General features: G+C 34.0%; 1 long non-coding RNA gene across 1 annotated transcript; it reads right to left on the bottom strand.

Moving 5' to 3' along the window:
- Nucleotides 1–1,820: 1,820 nt before the first annotated feature.
- LOC114761077 (uncharacterized) lies at nucleotides 1,821–17,848 on the bottom strand. Its single transcript, XR_003742113.1, has 3 exons — nucleotides 17,838–17,848; nucleotides 11,078–11,085; nucleotides 1,821–1,958 (listed from the first exon to the last, which is right to left on the bottom strand). It is a non-coding gene; the product is annotated as an uncharacterized LOC114761077 (long non-coding RNA).
- Between the last annotated feature and the right edge of the window lie 3,259 nt (nucleotides 17,849–21,107).

Here is a 21,107-nt window from a genome sequence, read left to right as displayed (position 1 = left end):
CAGTCCTCCATTGCTTGAACACTTCATCTTCACTACTCACAGCTGCTTTAATCTCTTCCCCCTCAAATGGTAGCCCCATAAAGTCATGCACATCATTTGCCCCCATTTTCCTTCTCTTCCCTCTTATGGAAATGCTTTTTGTAGGAATGTCAAATGCACACATAAACTCTCCACACAATTCTCTTTGAATTGTGTGGCAACATAATTCAACCAACTTATCAAAACCTATCTTTTTTAGCCTATCCATCAGGTCCTTCCTTTCTTTGACATGCTTGCAAACTTGTACAAATTGTTTAGGTGCACATCTTGTATAGAAAGGAACTATATACTTCTTGGACTTTGTAGGAGCTCTTTGTTCCCTAGCCCTTTGACAATATTCCTCTTTTTGCTTTTCAGATAATTTATCCCAGGCCTTCCTCACATGTGGATTCCCTGATTCAAGGGATTTGTACTTGCTCGAGGTTTTTTTATAGAATTCCTCTGTGAAAAGGACAAGGCATTGCTTCCATCCTTCCCCATTTTCTTAACCTACCAAAAAAGACAATAGCATCACATAACTTGCCCAATACAGCAGCTCCCAACTCTGTCTTGATTATTATCTAAGTTGGTTTCTTTACTACATCAAGCTCAATGTACTTAGTAATTTCTAAAAAAAGGAATTCTGATTAATAGCATTCAGTAATGGGAAGCAACACAATCTGGAAGATTACTAGGACCCAAATAACTCAGCAGAAGGGGAAGAATACCAAGTTGGTAAAGGTTTCCAAATGGAAAAGCACTTCTACTATCCGTGCCACTTTCAAAATTGCGTTGAAGAAGCATACTGTATCAAAAGTATTAAAAAGTTCTTCTACTATTAACACTAGTTCGAGAAAACTATCCAGACCATTAAAATCAGCAAAAGCAGGAGGGATACACGTTAAAAAATCTGTAAGATCTTCCAATGCATGTCATCACGCTGTACAAAACTATCAATTATGTGCAAGTTTCTTTTTTAATCATATTTTTGCTCAATGCATCTTCTCCAAATCCATTTCGTGTTGTCACCAAACTTACTTAAATTACTACATTTATGATTTTATCCACGCTCAAGCACTACTCATTCCCTCATTAGTATTCGGTAATGGGAATTGCAAGTGGATTATACTTTAAACAACAAACTGGCAGCAAAGAATGAAAGGGAAAAATGCTGGAAAAACAAACCATGATTTGTAATCTCTGCCTCCGTCGTTCAGTGAATTTATGTTCCAAGAAATCAGCCTCTCTGCCTCCGTTGTTCACTCAAATTTCGTTCCCAGAAATCAACGTCTTTGCCTCGGTCGTTCAGTCCCTTTTCCTTCCCAGAAATCAGCGTCTCCTCTCCGTCGTTCAGTGGCTTTTTGTTCCCAGAAATCACCGTCTCTGCCCCGCCGTTCAGTGACTTTCCGTTCCCGATCAATCAGTGTCTCTGCCTCGGTCATTCAATGACTTTCCATTCTCAGAAAATAGCATCTCTGCCTTTGTCGTTCAGCTACCTCTATTCTCAGAAATCGCCGTCTCTGCCTCCGTCGTCCAGCGCCCTCTATTCCCAAAACTCGACTTCTCTGCTTCCGTCCTTCAAAACTCGCCTCGTCTCACTCCGTCGTTCACTCCGTCGTTCAGCGCCCTCTGTTCCCAGAACTCAACTTCTCTGTTTGCGTCCTTCAAAACTTGCCTCCTCTCACTCCGTCGTTCTCAGCACTTAGGTCTCCACAGCTTTTCTCCCTTCAACGCTGCGTTTTCCAACTTCTCCAACATAGCCGGCCGTGCGTGGCTTCCCAGGGGAGAGCTCCAACGGATTTCACTTTAGGGGCAAGAGAGTAATTTGTGGATTATTAAAATTGCATCTAAGTCCCTTTGGGACTTCAGAAAAATTATGACATTTCAGGGGACTTTTTTGCTGTATTTTGGCTTCTGTGGGACCTCAATGTCATTCTCCCCTTTTTTTTTCCCCCTGTTTTTCCTTTTCCTTGTAACTGAACAAGTTATGAGAGGGAGAAAAGAAAGAGCCCAGTCATGCATATGTGGAGGAGAGGAAGTGAAGAAGGAAATAGAAGAAGAGGATAAGATGGAATAAAAAGAAGCAGTATTTTAGTCTTTTTCTTAATATTTTGTAATTTATATTTAAGATCAGTCTTTGATAGTATTTTTCTTATTCAAGTGCTCATTTTGTTATTTTTTAGTTTTAAAATTCTTTTAATACGATTTTTCCTAATCTCTATACTAATATATTTCATCTTCTCTTTCGCATAAAAAGTTATTTAATTAATTTAAAAGGATTAAAAATTAAATAAATTAGATAAATATAACAAATGTCACATAATTTTTCTAAAATATCTATGTATGATATTAGATTATACATTTAGTTTATAAATTTGATAAATTATTTTTTAAAAGAAAAAGAATAAATATGATAGATAAAGTAATCTTATATTTAAAATCAAATTTAACATCCAAAATTTAGGGTTAATTCCATTTTTAATCTCTAAAATTGGACCTCATTTTAGTTTTGATATATGAAATTTGATACCAATGGTTCTTTTTTTTTTCCAAACAAAAACAGTCAATCTTATTAGCATTAAAAGAAATATGTACATACATAAAGAGCCACTTAATGTCCCAAAAAAAGAAAAGCACTCACAAAAGCCTAAACATACAACCTAGCACACCAAAAAAAACTCACCAAAACAATACAAACTAACAAGAAAGCCTAAACAACACAAGAAAGCAGAAAAGAAAGCCCAAACACCAGAACAATTAACCAACTCCAGTCCTATCCCTAACATCAGCGAAAGAGTCAATAAGATCAACAAGTGCCAAAGAGAGGATGGTGACTAAGAGAGCCATCCAACTGAAACCAATCCCCTCATAATGCTAGTTGCTAAATAGTAAGCAGCTTTGTTTCCTGGTCTGGAAGCCAAAGCTAAATCCCAACTCCTCATGGACCCTTGCATCCTCTAACACATCTTCAAATCACAACCTTTGAGTTCTACCTTCTTCATTTAGTTGAAACTATTGGTTTTAGTCTTTAAAATTTAACTTTATTTTGCTACGCTTAAAGATTTTTAGTCTATAGATCAGTGTTTTTGGTCCTTAAAACAAGGAGCAAAATCAAAATAAGATCAAATTTCAGGAGTTAAAACCACTAATTTCAAATTTTATGAACCAAAATTAAAATGATGTCAAATTTTAAGATCAAAGCCATTGGTTTTGAATTTTAGAAACTAAAACTAAAATAAGATCAAATTTTAGGAATCAAAATTACTAATTTCAAATTTTCAATAGTAAAAATTTCGAGAACTAAATATAATATGGATCCCTAAAATTTAAACTGTCTACTAGAGATCTTCATTACCTTAAATTTTGGGTTTCTTTAAAATAGTCTTTCTTTTATTCAATCATTTTCTTTTTGCCACCAAAAATATTCAGAGTCATTTGCATTATTTGCAAGGGCGTCATAATAGTACTCTATCTTTTCTCTTTTTTTCCTTTTTTGGCAGTCATAATAGTATTCTATTAAACATTATCTTGTTCATTGTGTAACCAGGAAAAAATTATCTCGTTCATGCGTTGCTAAAGAGATATTCTAGTTTATTAAGCAAAGTGATAAAGTCTTTATATGTGAATTACTCCTTGGTGCTTGGTCCTTAATTTAATACTTGTTTAACTAATTTGATTATTAAGTTAATTATAATTAATTTAACATTTTTTCCTCTTTTTATAACAATCTGACTTTTTTTTTTCAGAATGCCCTTGTTTAAAATTAAAAAAAAAAACGTATTTGGGGAAAAAAAAAAAAAGAGACTCTGGTGGAAGTTTCAGTCCAACATAAAAATGAGTAGAATTGATGTGCGTGGCACGAATTAGAATCAAGTATCAATTTATAGAATATGTGAATACGCCATTTTTTCCAGTCCCACCAATAAATGAAAAATAAAATAAAATAATAATAATAATAGAAGAAAAAATTTTCTTGATTCTTTCATGAAGGCCAAGTTTAAAAAGTATACTATGTAATAAAGAAACAAAAATCAAATAAAAATTACCTCCCTATAATAAATGACAATGAAAGAAAAGATGAGGTTAAATGCTGATTGATCTTCAAATTAAGAAATGAAATATGAAATCATTAAGGAGGAAAAAAATTTTAAAAAAAAATGAATAAAACCCCTCATTTAAAATAACTTGCTTCCCAATTAGAAGTATCTTTTGGAATTATAATTGTAAAAAATAAAGAGAGAGAACAATGTCTCCGCTAACTTCTTTTTCCACTTCCTCTCCATATAATTTTTTCATCATTGGATTATCAGATTTAAAATTGAGTAAAAATATTATTATAATATTAAATATAATAAAAATTTATCATATTAAACTACTTATATCAAATTTTAACACTTAATAGTATAAATTTATTTATATATTTTTTATTATTTAATTTTAATATTTTAATAATAACTGTACAAAAATAAATCTTAGCCATTGAAGTTTAATCTAATAATGAAACCTTTTTTTCCTTCTCTGTGTAATCTGACCTAGTTTTCACAAATAAAATCAATAAATAAAAATTGTTTTCGAAACAGTTTCATGTCGTGTGAGGTTTTTTGAACCTCCTTAGGTAAAATTGATTATTTTTTTCGTCTGAAATTATTGGAATCTCCTTAGAAAGTTTAATCTAAAAGTTTTTTAGAAAAGAGCTAAAGTTCTTAAATATCCCACAAGTATCTATAAAAGAGCACTTAGCATTTGAAATTTTTTTTGTTCTAATATACACGAAAATATTTATTTCATAGTTTTTTTGTCGTGAACTGTCAACCACTGTTAAGTTTGACTGTTAAAGACATATATTAAAACACTTAAAATTATAGTCAAACTTTACTATAGATAACAGCTAGGATATAGTTGCCATGAAAATAAACTTTTAGGATATCTAAGAGCAAAAATAAAAACTTTTGGTTGATGAATGCTCTTTCATAGATACTTTTGGGGTATTTAAGCACCTTAACCATTGGAAAATAATAAGATTTCAAAATGATTTTATGCCATGTGAGGTTCTTAAAACTTTCTTAAGCAAGATTGATTATTCTTTTGTATGAAATTATTGAAATCTCCTCAAAAATTTTAATCCAAAAGCTTTTCAAAAACTTTGTTTTTCAACTTAAAAAAAAAATAAAAGAATTTTTTTTATCCCGTAAAAGAATACAAACCAATTAAAAAATAATTTTTTCAAATAAATAACATAAAAATTATTCATAAAAAACATCAATTAAGTGGTACGCATTCATATTCCTTGAACTATGTGGGTTTTAATTCTTCTAAAAGGTATGTAAGCCCTAGGTTCTCTTTTTAGATCAAGTCCAACTTTGTAAATAAATTAATATTTTTCCTTTTATTTTTTCCTTTTTGTGAATAACAATTTTTTAATTTTTATTTCTTTTTTGGGTAATTACAATATAATTTAAGGCCATATTAATTTTAAATAATCGATTTAGGGTAACCGTTCTCTTGAACGGGTACTATAGGGTGCCTAATTAGAAGGAAAAATAAGGTAAAAATAATTAAAAAATTATAAAGACTTAATTAAAATTAGAAAACTATAACTATTGATAAAATAATTTCCATATTGATATCTATGAAAAATAGAAAATGAAGAAAAATATAAATACAAAGTACAAAAATTGAGGTTATTATTGGTTCAAATTATATTTGCTGAGGAGAATTATTATAAAATCTTAAAGAAATAATGTAATAACCAGAATGTTTTATAAACAAGTGAGCAAAGTGAAATTTTACTACATCATTTTTTTCTTGTGAAACTTTTTGATAATTATATTTTTTTCTAAGTATAGGTATTTGTCTAATGGAAGCAAACTTGCTCAAAGTCTTATTAGGTATTAAATGTAGACACCTCTCTTAACAAGAATTCGAATTTTGGCTCAATGTCTTGTGAGGGATTAGTTCTTTTCACTAAATCCAATCTTCAATATATATATATATATTTTTTGAAAACCTCTGTGATTCTCTTTTTATTGGCTCAAAATAAAATAAAATAAAAAGTCCAGTGAGCCTTCCCTTTACTCATCTGCAACAAAATAATCTTTTGTTGCCGGTGGTAATAATTAAAATTACATTTTTTTTTCAATGAAAGATCAAATGCTTTGAAATAGACAATATTTACCAGAAAAGGCTTCAAGTCACAGAACCAGAAAATAAGGGCAATAATTAAAAAGAAGTAATGATATCATTAATAACAAGAGAAATGGACAAAGGGGGTATAATGCTAATAATTTTATGGTTAATATGTGTTTGGTCTTCTAGATTTATATCAAGCTTTAATTTAACCCCTTAAATTTATAAAGGGTATTTTCAATTCTCTTAACGTTAACACAGTTAATTTCATTACTAGAAAAACTTGATTTAACAAATTTTAATGGTAACTTTATAATTGAATATTGAAATATTAATCTATAATTGAAAATTTGTAAATTCAAAAAAATTTAAACAAAATCTAATAAAGATGTAGTAATATCTGAAAGATCCGATTCACAATTTATATTGATTGAACAAATTGTTGGAATTCCCAAAGTGATATATTCCCGAAAAGCCATACATTCTTTTTGCTGATCAATGATTACCACAATATCGGGTACATCAACAGCCCATCTTTCCATATCTAAAAACATGGGATAATATAAAATTTAATACTTTTTGAAAAAACTAGAATAGTAGTAATCGATTTATTTATACGTTTATGAGTACTTTTGCAGAGTCACTATTTAGATTCCTTGAGTTAGTAGTTTTTAATAATGAGACCTATGGTGTTAACATTTAGTGACTAAAAATATACTTTCTATATTTAAGAAACTAAATTAAAACTTGATGAACTTAGCCGACCAAACGTATACCATAAAATTATTAGTATAGATTTTTTTTGTGGCTAAAATTGAAAGAGTTAAGGGTGAAGGGGTAAATACCTGTTGTAATATTGAAAAGAAGTATCAGGCACCATAATAAAATGTTGGGGGTAAAAATACCCATTAACTTTTTAAAACAGGACAAAAATGCTATTTTCATGAGGGTTAAGGTGCAAATATACCTATAAACTTGTACAAAATGTACACCTGGCACCATAAACAAACCTTGGATGCAAAAATACAGATGATGATTTAAAAAGTTGCAGAAATGCCATGACCGTTAATTATTGTAACGTTGACCATTTGTTTGACTGAAGGTGCTGACATGGATGCTGATATGAATGCTGATGTGGCTTAGGGGGTCTAATAAAAAATAGTAATGGTGCAAATATACCTACAAACATGTCCCAGATGTGTGTTCAACACCATAAACAAAACTTAGGTGCAAATATACCTATGATCATTTCAAAACAACTTTAAATTGCTACAGTTGTTTAATTCATCAAAGATGACTTTCTAATTCAAACTTTTAATTAAAAACGGTGACACGGACCCTAAGCTAGTGTTTTAGTCTCCCTCCTTCAAGCACAACTCATTGTGCAACTCGCTCCTCCTTTCAAATGATCGCGTTTCAGTCTCCCTCCGATCCTAATAATGTTCTCTCCTCACTATTGCACTTTCATTGAAAAGAAACAAACTGAAACTCTCCACAAAACTTACTCCGTCATTTCATCTATCAAAGTCTCTCTTTTTCTAAGAAGAGCAACACTACTCTCTCTTAGTTGCTCTTGTCACGTCTCCTCTAGTTTGTAAAGAAGAGAGGGTTACACTTGAAGGAGAAAGACTAAAACACTAACTTAATATCTATATTACCTTATTTGGCCAAAAGTTTGAGTTAGACAGTCATCTTTAATAAATTAAACAACTAGAAAATAATCTTAGGGTTCTTTAGAATGATAATAGGTATTTTTACACCCTAAGTTTGTGCATAGTGTCAGGTGTGTATTTGACAAAATTTTATAGATATATTTGCACATTTACTCTTTTTTGGTCAGACTCTCTAAGCCATATCAACGTGTACTTCTGTGCCTTCGGTCAAACAAACGATCAACGTTACAATAATTAACAGTCATGGCATTTTTGTAACTTTTTGAAATCATCATGTGTCTTTTTAATCCCAAAGTTTGTTTATGGTGCTAGATGCACATTTGGTATAAGTTTATAGGTATATTTGTACATTCACTTTTTTTGTTAATTGTCCTTAATATCTATCCCTTTTATTTTTGCGGGTTCCATCAAGCATATATGTGTCAATCTCCCATCTAACTTAGCCTCTCACCCTTCTCTTGTCCTAGTCAGCTTGTCCCCTCACACACCCTCTTCCTCCTTTGCCTTTTCTTTCCTCCCCCCTACCCTCCTCGTCCCCTCACCTCCTCATCCCTTTTCTATTTCCATATTTTTCCATCATCCTAACTATTCTAACCTTTCTTTCCTTCTCCCTTCTCGTTCCTTTTTCCTTATCACATACCACAATAGAATTTAGTTTTCACTTCTTTACCATCCAGGGTTCTCACTTTCTTTTCTTTTTCATGGAATTTTGGGGTCTATACACAAAGTATGTGTTGTTCATCCTCACTCTTTCTCATCCGTCATTTGTACACAAACCAACAGCAGAGTTTTTTTTTTTTGAGCAACAACGACAGATTTTTGTTAATTGTTGTCTTTCATTATTTTTGGGCCTACAATATCTATTTTGGTGGCCAATAATTCCCCATTTTTCTGATCAATTTCGTTACTTGATTAATTTGTTAACAATAGAATCATGCATAGAGCTACGAAGACTAACCGGCAGCTGTTTATCAATAGACAGTATCAATTTGGAAAGATACGAAAATCATCGTACCCCACTCCAAGTCAAGAAAGGGACTAACTGTTGGTGTTGTCAATCCCAGTCTTCAATCTTATGCATGCCCAGCCAACGATTTCAAATCTATTAATGGTTCTAGTGCCAGCAACATATCGTTCTTCAAATATCACCTGCCAATAGCAATGACTACTTCAAGCCCAGAAGAAGAAACAGTTTGGATGACTTCAACTCTCTATCCTCTTGCAATAGATGTCTGCCATATCTGCCTCTATGTCAGCTTTTTTAGTCAAAATATATTTTCTAAACTATCAACGTTAGTCAATTTGATGGCAATTGCAATTTAGGACACGTTTTTAAATCATTATGTGTATTTTTGCACCCAACATTTTATTATGGTGCCTATTGCTCCTTTTAAATATTACAATGAGTAAATTTGCCCCTTCACCCAAGAATTAATATGTATTTGCACGTTCATTAGTACTTTTGCATAGGCGAGAAAACATATGGTATTTGGCTCACTTTGGTTAAAAGTTTTTAGGTATTTCTGCACATTCTCTCTTTTTTAATTTTTCGAGTTAGGGGCTGTCACACCTTCCTTTTTTACCACATTATATCTCAACAAGAACCATTTGGAACTATTTCTTATGGTCTTAGATTAGAAAAATTTAAAATTTAAAATTCATTAAATTTAGGTTACTATTCATGTAACCTTAACCAAGGCCAAACTTTGAGAAATCATAACTAATTCTAGAAAAATTAAAATTAGATGGTTCCAAGTTTTATTTAAAGCTCTTAATATAATCTTTAGAGAAAAATGCTCTCTGGTATCAAACCCCTATCAGTCAATCTCGTGATTAATACAAAATAGCACTGATCATATGGTAACACTACTACAAAAAAGTTCATTTACGTCTGTTCTGATGGTCCTTTTTCGTCTGTTTTGAGGGGGACGTAGATGAAAGAGAAGTAGATAGGAAGTGAATATTAGTCTATTGCCAAACAGATGAATATGATATAATATATTCGTCTGTTCAGTTAAACAGACGAATATGACTTGTGATTTTGGTCTATTGGGAAACAGACGAAAATATAACATTATATTTGTCTGTTCCCCTGGAAGAGACGAATATAATACTCTATTTTCATCTGTTCCAGTTGAACAGACGAAAATGTTTATATAAAAAAAATGCGCACAAAAGTGAAATTTCCCGACTTTTTTTTATAGAAAATCCTGAAAATTTTTCAAAAAATAAAGTACAGCCAAATTCAACAGATTCAGACCTATTCCATAATCCATAATCCAATAATTCACTTACAAGCCCTTGTGACATTCTAACAGTTGTCATCATCATTACATAATAATTCAATAATTCAGATGCAGATCTATTCCATAATCCACAATCCAACAATTCAGATGCAATTCCATAATCCACATCATTACATAATATTTCAATAGATTCAGATCCATTCTAAGAACACATGCACAATCCTAGTAACATTCTAACATGTTTTAACAATCAAAATGGACCTAGAAACTTCAATACCATCCAAACCGGTAACCTCATGTATCATTTTGAGTGTAAAACTCTTGAAGAAATTGTCCTGCCAAAAAATCTCGGATAGCATCAATCTCTTCATTATCATAACAGTTGTCATAATCAAAGATCTGCAAGTTATATAAATAAGAAGATTGAATTCATCAAAATAAGAGAATTAAAGAAAAACAATTCAATAGAAAAAGCAAATAATCATAATTAAATGAATTATTACCATCTCAAAATTTTGAATACATTCAGACTCGATAATTTCATATATAAAACGGATAATATAATATATGCACTCTGCACTTCCTGGTTGTCGATGACACTATGAAATCAAAGTGAATATGAATATGTATATATGTAGTTGATGACATTAAAGAATTGAAAATATTCTTACTTTTGGTTTGTGCCAAACAGTCTTGTCATTTTTTCCCTCACGTTTCCCTCCCCGTATATAATATGTTTTAAAAGCCCTATGATGAAATAGAAATGACTACGGATTAAAACAACTTAATGAAGTAAGAAAACAATATATTTGACCACAAAACTTACGTGTCGAAGATATGTTTCATTTCCTTGCTTGGGGGACGACCCAATGAATCAAACTAGTAAATGACGTTATCTCGGGGACAAGGAATGCACAACGACCAATGTCCATTGAAACATAAAAAGAAGGAAAATCAGTGAAGGTTCTTTGAAAATTAAATAAATATAAATATGCAAATAAAGATATAAGCTACTTACTTTTCTATAATTAGAGCAAAATAACAAGGTAAGCGAGTGGCTGCAATGGTATTATCCACGTATCTCATCCGGCTATCAATGTTATTCTTCAAAGGTTGCAAAGTGGCTGGACACATGAATCCATACAAATGTCCCTTTCCCGTAGAAGCGCACAAGTTGTGAAAGTAGCTATCATATATTTGATACAAAACAAAAATTAATTCATACATATAAGTAAAAATGAGCAATTAGAAAATATAAATCATAAAATAAAATCACATTATTGCCAGTTGAATCTATGCAATGTCTAGCTGATCCAGGGATAGAAAGTCCTTGAGATCCCTTTGGTCCAAATCAAAATGATATGTGATTTACTCTCCCACAATCCCACTAAGCATTTGTATATTGACTTTGTTAACTGATTCATAAATGCCATACAATTGTGCCAAACAAGAAAATTTAGTAGCATCTTCAACGTCCTAATAGAAAAATAGAATAAAAATAAGTAACATAAATTGTATATGAAAGAGAAAATAGAAAATGCTTACATTTTGTACCATTGGAGATATGACATCAATGAGTCTTTTAGGCCATAAAATAAAATGGCCTTTTGCTTCGTCTAGCTTGCCAACCTCGTCACTGGGAAACGACAAATCTACATCAACTTCCTCCTCTCGAATAGCCATAACCGTCACTTTGACCAAGTCCGCTGGGATTTTTTGATTATGAATTTTAGACCCGTTTGTGTATCTAATGGCATTGGCAACAACGCACATATTTGGGTCATCTAAATAGAGAACACATGGTTCTCCATTATTTAGTGGGGGACTAGGGTCAAATGGAACTGACGGCACTTGTGGATTGAAACTCCCTTTTGTGCTGCCATAGGCTGGAGAATTTTGAGACCATGATACAAATGAAAGAATGGAATTAAATGGAAACAATGTTGGCAAAATTCAAAACAAAATTAATTATGTTGTGATTAATTATATACCTAAGGTGTACGTTCTTGTGGTTGAAATTGCCCAATTTGCATGCTTGAAACTAAAGATCTCATCTCCTCCCGAATGTCAGACATAAACTCATTTTTGAATAATTGACAAACCTCATCACTTGTCATAATCTCTTCATGAACTTGTGCTCAAATTTTGTCCATCAGGTCAGCACTTGGGACACTTCTGCCTGTAGAGCTTTGTGAACCGGAACCAAAATATTGAGTTAAACCAACTGTCTTTGATAATCCTCTCACTCGACCAGGATGGTCTAACTTCCCAATTACAGCTGCCAAGATATCCATCTTTCCACTTGGAGTAAAAGAACCTTGATTGCTCTATACCTCAAGTGCATCCTATAACGTACAAGCAATAAATGATAAGTCAACAGAATGTGAACACTAATTTAATTTAGATTGTTTTAATTCAAGTACCTACAATTTTTTGAGCAATGTCAGCAACAGTCTGATTGATATATTCACCTTTCTTCATCCTCGCATACTTCCACGTTCTATGTCGAGAAGGCGGAGACGGGGCTTGAACAACAATGCTGGGGTCTAACTTTGTAGCTTCTTGCATTTTTTGCAAATCAGTTTCCATAATCTCCTGTTGTTCCTTTCTGTAACCGCCACGAGACATGTAATGCTGGTACAGATTTTTAGCTTGTTTTTCTTTATTTTGAGCACTTAATTTCTACAGAAAAGAAACAAAAATGAAGTTAGTTCAATGAAATAAACTAGTTTATATGGTCATATTCACTAAGTAGAATAAGTTTACCTGAAATTTAGGAGCTAGACGTGGAGCCACAAATTTTCTCCAAGCGTCTTCATCAAGAAATGAGTAAATATCACATGGATTTTCATCCTGTTTAGGCCCTCGAATGTAAGTACGAGTGAGAATTGTCTTAAAATCTTTCCATCGCTCGCGTACTTGGTCTAGCCACTGTCTTCTCATCTCCTCTGTGGGAGGGATATCATAGGTTTTCTGTGAAGTTCATTGGTAATGAATGAAATTAGAATATTTAACAGTAAGAAATATTATTAAAAAGTATAAGAAGTTTATGAAGTTACATACCAACATATCTTGCCAAATCGCATCCTTTGTTTTAGGGGGTACTTCTTTCCAGCTAGAATACAGAATGCTCACTTTGCTTCGACCTAGAAGGCCTATGTAGCTTATGAACCTATCTGCTTCTGGACCAACTAGATTCATATTATCATCAAAATTCACATGCTTCCTTTGAATTTTCCCATGACGTACTGCTAGCTTTGGCATTCTCATGGTGCCTTTACCCCTTTTTCTATAAGGTTCATCGTGCCCTTGATCTTCATCAAAATTGTCCATATTTCTATCATCATCCTCCATGTCCTGTTAGTAAACCAGAGTGAACCAAGTGAGTCAACTGTAATGAAATCAATAAAAAATTAACAAATAAGAAACACAAAATTCTAATATAGTGCATAACTTTTCCGTTAGAGTCTTACATTATGCATTTTCCCATATTCCTTCACAGTGATCATTCCTAACAGCATATTCATCATCGTCATCTACCAATTCTACTTCATTCAATAGAGGTGGATTTGTAGTGAAAGGTGATGTCTCATCAATACTAAAGGTTGGATCACTGTCTTTTTGTTTTTTACCTTGAAGCACAAATGACAATTTGGTATTTGCAGGATCGGTGACATAAAATACCTGTTTTGCTTGACTTGGTAAAATGAATGGTTCATCTGTATAACCAATCCTATGAAGATCAATTAACGTAAATCTAAATTTTGATCTACTTGAACACCATTATTGTTAACCCACTTACACTTGAAGATAGGAACTTTAAAATTTGTGTAACTTACGTCCCATATCTCCTCAATAATACCATAATAGGCCATGAATGCCAATTTAGGGTTTTTATCTTTGGCGCTAGAGAAATGCATTGCTTCAGCAACTACCATTAACCCACTATTCTGCATGATACTTTTCTCATCTTGAGCTTTTGTATAGAAGGAATACCCATTTATATCATATCCACTCCAAGTGGTGACATCAAATCGAGGCCCCCAAGCTAGCCATTTTATTGTGTCAGAAACATTTGTCTCCCTCCAAACCTGTTCCTTGAACCACGCAATAAATGTCTTGTTATGCTCATTAGCTATCTGTCTATCACTTTTCTTTGGATACTTGTCCTTTGAAATCTGCTTATGGTTATCTAAGTATGATTGAACTTCTTTCATATTATTTAAAATGTATAAGTGCACTTGGAACAGTTCTTCACGGACAATACTCTTCACTTTAGGCCCTCGAGTTCCCTTACCTATCCCATCGTCATGTCGAGCTTGTGCTTCCACTCTAGATAGATATCTTTTGCAAAAGTCTATGGCCTCTTCAGCTACATATCTTTCAACAATTGATGCCTCAGGTCGATAAGGGTTCTTCGAATAACCCTTTAAGACTTTCATGAATCTCTCAAATGGATACATCCATCTTAGATATACAGGGCCACAGAGCCTTACCTCTCTTACTAAATGCACTATCAAATGTACCATGATATCAAAAAATGCTGGAGGAAAATACATTTCTAGTTGACACAGAATAACATACCCCTTTTTTTTCCAATTCATCTCACTTTTCAGTGTCAATAACTTTGCTGCAGATAGCATTGAAAAAAAGACACAATTTAGTTATCGTGTTTCTCACATCATCTTTCATAATACCTCGAATAGCCACTGGTAATAGTTGCTGCATCAATACATGATAATTGTAACATCCAGACTTTTGGGCCTAGAAGCATCAAAAGTAGCCTGAATTGGATAGGCTACCAGACCCTTTTTGAGCAGAAGTCCCGAAGATGAGAAAGGAAGGCAAAGCAGTTTCAGGGATTAAACTGCAAAGTAAAGTTTTAAGGGGCTAAAGTGTAATCAAAGTTAGAGGCTCCAGTAAAGTCTCAAAGGCCCAGAGAGAGTAAAGAGGCTAGATACAGGCCAAGGGTTAAGTTAGAAGCCTCAAAAAGAGGATTATATGAAGTTAAGTCCAAGCAGGGACTAAACTGTAAATTCAAGAAGTTATGACCAGCAAGGGCAAAAATGGAAGAGTGTACAGAAAATTTCAAGAAAATCCTAGAAAATGGGAAATAATATTCTAAGACTCTTCTATGAAGAGAAAAGATGAAAATACCCCTGAGATAGCTTAAATGGAATTTATGAGGTTATGGCCAGTAAAAAGTATACTGTTTGAGGTAGTTATTTAAAATAGCAAGAGACCTCAAAAATGTATGTAAAAATGAGGATTAATTGGTTGAAAGGTTATATAATTTATAAAATTAGTCCCGCAACCAAAAAGCCAGTGGAATGGCTTTAATAAATTAAAGAGTAGATTACACCAATAAAAGGGTATTTTAGTAAATGAATTTTATACAAGGCTTAGAGGAAGTGTTATGGCCTGAGAAAATTCATAGATACTCTCTAGAATGAAGGGGAATTTATGGAGTAGATAGAAGAATTTTCTGAACCCTGGAAGGCCATAAAGAAAGTCAGAGAAATGTGGGCCAAGTAAATTCGGAGGAATTGAGTTTGATCCAACGGCTAGGATTTAATCTCCCTTCTCCTCCGCCACTTTTATGACACTTGGTATCTTCTAGAAGGATGAGGTAAGGATGATGCAAGAAGATGATGCAATGATGATGTAAAAGTCAACTTGAAGTTCCAAGATTGCCCTTACCCTTTCTATTAGCCACCAAGGGTATTTTGGTCCATTCAAGCCAAATTTTTGGCTATAAATAGGCACTCCCTCCCCTCACATTTCATCCAAGCAAGGAACCATAGGGGAAACTCTACCGCTCTTGCATCTAGAGAGAGAAAGAGCTATTTCTAGTGAGAGAAAGTCCACCTAAGTTCAAGCTTCAAGATCAAGGTATGTGGTGGCTGTAGCATCTGATTTGATACCTATTTCAAATTAATTACTGTGCGTATCTGATTTTGAAATTTTTTATGCTTAAAGTACACTCTGTAAGCTTTAAATCCATGGGTAGAACACTTCAGTTGGATATGTGTATGATTTATGGTGATTTTTCAAAGTTAGGGTTTGAAATCTGGAAACAGTGTTGAACTTTTGGAAGAGTTTCGAGTTCCATACTATTCTGGTATTGTTCTGCATAGAATTGGTTCCTGAAACTATTTTTCCTTTAAATTTAACTTAAGGATCTTTCAGTGAGACTTGGAAACACTCAATTTGGATTTTTATAGATTTAAATATGAATTTTCAAAGTTGAGCAAAAATTCTGGAGTTTCTGCGTGAACAGCACCCGCGAACCAAAATTTCCAGATTTGGTATTCTTGAATCTAAGGCCATCTAAAGTGGTCCTAATTGACAAGAAATGGATCTTAAGGATGGGAAATGATAACATTTATATTAGAAAAGTTAGAAAGAAAACCCTAAGACTAAGGGAAAGGGTTGAGGTTCAAGAAAGCTAGTCTTGAACTTTATGTAATCTAATGGTCCTAATGGATTGTGTGATCATTATGGTTATGTTTAGGAGCTTTGGAACATCCAAGAGGATGTTTGGTGATGTTGACCAAATGCCCACATGGTTGGAAAGTCAAGGGAGTCAAAGGAAAAGTAAGAGGAAAGCTTGAGGTGCAAGGTAGTGAACTTACCCTTTATGTGCTTGACATGGTATGCTCATGTGTTGGTTTGTATTTGTTGTTTGAATGATGTTGTGACATGATGATTGTTGCTGGAAATGCTGTTTTTAATGTGTTCCCATGGCCATGCATTTTTATACCAAGCATAAAGCATGATGGCATGTCACTAGTTAACTTAAGTTTATGAAAAACTACATACCATACACTAGCATCCATCTTGTGCATATATGTGGTAATGTTTGCTACTGAGATTCCCCCGAATCTCACCCCTTCGTAACCAACCATTTAGGTCAATCAATGATGGGCACTAATGGCATGAGAAACAAGGAGAAGAAGTGGAGAATTATTGATGCTAATGATTGATACTAATATTCAATGTATAATTCTCCTATGTTATGACTTACGTTGTGAATGCCATGTATTTAATTATAAAGCTTATGGCATGTATAGGAATGTATGAGCATGAATGGAAAAAAGTAAGCCCATGTTAGGTATGCCAAAGAAATAAAAAGAATTAAAGTAAAGAGATGTTAAGGGATAAAACGTAGGTCATAGAGCAGTTAGTTTCGAGCTTCAGTTTGACCTATCATATGAATGAGTTAAGCTACAAAATTTGGTATACTTATAGTGCACATCCCAAGCTTTAAAATGAGTGGTGAATCACCTCATTTGGATGTTTATAAGAAGAGATATGAATTTTCAAATTTAAGACGGAGAATCTGGAAAGTCCAGATTTTACCAAACAAATAGTAATCTTAATCCAATAAACTGTACGTTTTCAGTGAGGGTGAGTTTAGTTGAATATTTTTCCCTTAAAGAGCATTGAAAGAGCTTTTTGTAGAATTTTGGAACACCTCCATACGATTTTTCTAGAATTAGTTATGGTTTTTCAAAGTTGGACCTGTAATCTGAAAACTGGACAGTGAACAGTAATTTTTCGAAAATTAACATCCAAATTGAAATTTTTAAGTGTAAGACCATCCAACATGGTCTGGAATGGTCCTAAATGAATGCTAAGGTATTATGTAAGTAAGGTGTGACAATAATCATGAGATTTCATCCCGACTAACTTTAAATCATCCATCAAGACAAGCTTTTTCATATTAGAAGAATAACGCTGTGGCACCTTAACGTTATGCAAACATCGGCACAAGCTAGTTTTCTCTGCTTTTGACAACGTGTGTGCCGCTGGCTCCAAATAAACCCTCTTGCCACCCTCTTTTAGTTGCAGATGTAACTGTTCTCTTATTCCTATTCCAGCTAAGTCTAGTCTTGCATGGATTCCATCCTTAGTTTTTTTTGGTATGTGCAAAAGAGTACCAATAAGGCTATCACAAACGTTTTTCTCCATATGCATCATATCAAGACTATGTCTAACATCAAGATTACACCAATATGGGAGATCAAAGAATATGGATTTTTTTTCCAAATGTTCTTCTCACCTACAATCTTTTTATTCTTACCAAACAAACATCAATTCTTTCCACTTTATGATAAACTTCCTCTCCAGTTAATGGCTTCGGAGCCAATCCATGTTCTGGTGTACCATTAAAAACCTTTTTCAATCTACGGTATGAGTGGAATCGATCAAGAAACCTCCTATGACCCAGATAAATTGTTTTCCTTCCATGCTTAAGTTGGTGGTAGTGTGTGTCCACTTCACATATAGGACATGCTTTATGTCCCTTTACACTGTATCCTGACAAGTTTCCATAGGCAGGAAAATCATTTATCCTCATGAAGATAATTGCATGCTGCTTAAAGGACTCTTTTTTATGTGCATCGAACACATCTACGCCTTCCTCCCACAATTTCTTCAAGTCTTTAATCAAAGGTGCCAAGTAGATGTTGATATTGTTCCCCGGCTGTTTTGGTCTCGATATCATCATAATAAACATCATATACTTGCGCTTCATGCATAATCAGGGAGGTAAGTTGTAAATCACAACCAAAACTGGCCATGCACTATGTGTGCTGTTAAGAGTACCGTAAGGATTAATTCTATCCGTACAAAGCCCAAGACGAAGATTTCTTGGCTCACTACCAAATTCTGGATACATTTCATCTATTTTCTTCCATTGGGGAGAATCAGCAGGGTGCCGAAGATATTTTCCATATGATATTTTCTCATCAACATGCCATGTGATCTTTTTTGCCTCTGTTGCATTAGCAAACAACCCTTTGAATCATGGTATTATCGGAAGATATCATAGTACCTTCAAAGGTTGCCCTTTAGTTGTCTCATTAGTATCGCCATCATCACTACTATCTTTATGCTTTTTCACTTTATATCGTGAAGATTTGCATTTTGGACACTCATTAAGATCAGCATACTCTTCCCTGTATAATATGCAATCATTAGGACAGGCGTGTATCTTTTCATAGCCCATTCCCATCTGAGACAAGATTTTCTTTGCCTCATAAACACTATTTGGAAGAACATTATCAGCCGGAAGCATATCACCCAATAATTGAAATAATTCTATAAAACTTTTATCTATCCATCCATTAGTTGCCTTCAAATTGAATAACTCCAATACAGCTGTCAACCGTGTATACGTAGAACACCCAGGGTATAAAGCTATTTGTACATCACTTTGCAAGCTATCATTTATATGCGATTGTGCGGAGAATCCTAGCCCAACATCATGAATCATATCATGCATTCTATCATTGAATCCACCCACCACTTCCTCTTCGTCAACCAATGGCATTGTTCCTCTTTCGCCATGCCATATCCATCTTGTATATCGAAGATTTATCCCCTCACAAAATAAGTGATCCCTTAAACCATCAATAGTCAAACGTCTCCCATTTAAACAATTAACACAGGGGCAAAAATACTTTCCACTTTTGTCATAAGCATTCTTTTTAGTAAATTCAATAAATTCTTCTACCCCGTCCTCATACTCCTTAGATGTTCTCAAAGCACTCATCCAACTACAATCCATTCTGTTAATATAAAAGTAATTGTACAAAAAATTAAATTTAATTTAAGACCGAAATCAACATTACTTTAATTTCATCCAGCTCAATTCCAAGAAAATTTATGCAGCTCAACTAATTTCAACAATTTAATCATTCTAAATTAAGCATTTTAAAAAATTTACAAAATAAAAAATTCATATAATTCATACAGATAGCCATTTCATCAAACACTATAACTACTACAAGAAAATATTTAAAACCACTCATTATTCTTCATAACTCATAGATATCATGAAAACATAAATCTAAATAATAGAAAATCAAAAACTCATCAATTCCATTCTATTGATTATACATGCATCTGCCTTACCCACAAGTTACTTAAAAATCTAAATTACAATACAATCACAAGCTAGACTCCTAATTCCAACAGTTCATCAAACAACAATAAGCAACATATATGATCAATTAATCTTTAAAAAGATATCATACCTACTTATGAAGTGAAGAATGCAAAATGAAGAGAGTTGCAGATTACCAACAAGTAAGCTGTAAACACCAAAAAAAATATGAGTGAAAAAAAAATACTGTGGGTGGGGTTACGGGAGTTGGACGTCGGTTGGAAGGGGGTCGAGTGGGGGGGGCAGGGGCGAGTGGGGATAGGGGAGTGGGGCTTGGTTGGGCGGCAGGGGTAGGGTCGGGGTGGCAGGGGCGTCCATGGGTGGGGGCAAGTAGGGACGCGGGGGTGGGGTTAGGGGGTGGTGGCGTCTACGGGGTAGGGGGAGTGGGGACGCTGAGGTGGGGGGAGTGGGGACGGGGGGTCGGGGGCAGGGGCGAGGAGGGGGGATCGTGCCGGTGGGGGTGGGGTCGGGGGGTGAATGGGGTGGGGGGAGTGGGGACGCAGGGGGAGGGCCACTTGAATGCGTATGTGGGGACAGGGGGGCCGGGAATGGGGACGGCGATATGGGGGATGGGGAGAGAGTGTGCTATTTTGGAGACAGGCGTGGCGTCGTGGGTGGGGAGACCAAAGAGAATGAAGCTGATAAGATGAGGGTGAAAATGAAGGGTGTTTTGTGGGGAGTGTGGACGGGAAAGAAAAAAAAAAAGGGGCCATATTCGTCTGTTGGGCCCACCAGATGAATATAGACCCATTTATTTGTCTGTTTTGCTGACCAGACGAATAAGGATGCCTATATTCATCTATTTTATCCCAATTGACGATTATGGACTCCCGTATGCGTCTGTTTTCAATTTTAGATGAAAATAGTAGACGAAAATGAACTTTTTTGTAGTAGTGTAAATTTTCAAATTTTTAGAATTTATACCTAACTTTAGATAGGCATAACTTTCTATACAAAAACTCTAATTTTGATTAAATACACTTGTTTTAAATCTAAAAATATAATCTATAAGTCTGCCAAGTTTACGCCAAAATCTCAACCATTTGACCAGAATCACATTGATATGAAAATGAGGCATTATTAGGGGTTATT

Source organism: Neltuma alba, unplaced genomic scaffold (genome assembly GCF_004799145.2).
Source record: "Neltuma alba isolate B1F8T4 unplaced genomic scaffold, ASM479914v2 tig00011073_pilon, whole genome shotgun sequence".
NCBI lineage: Eukaryota > Viridiplantae > Streptophyta > Magnoliopsida > Fabales > Fabaceae > Neltuma > Neltuma alba.
Note: the sequence above shows the minus strand (reverse complement) of the source record. Positions and strands in the feature narration are given on the sequence as shown.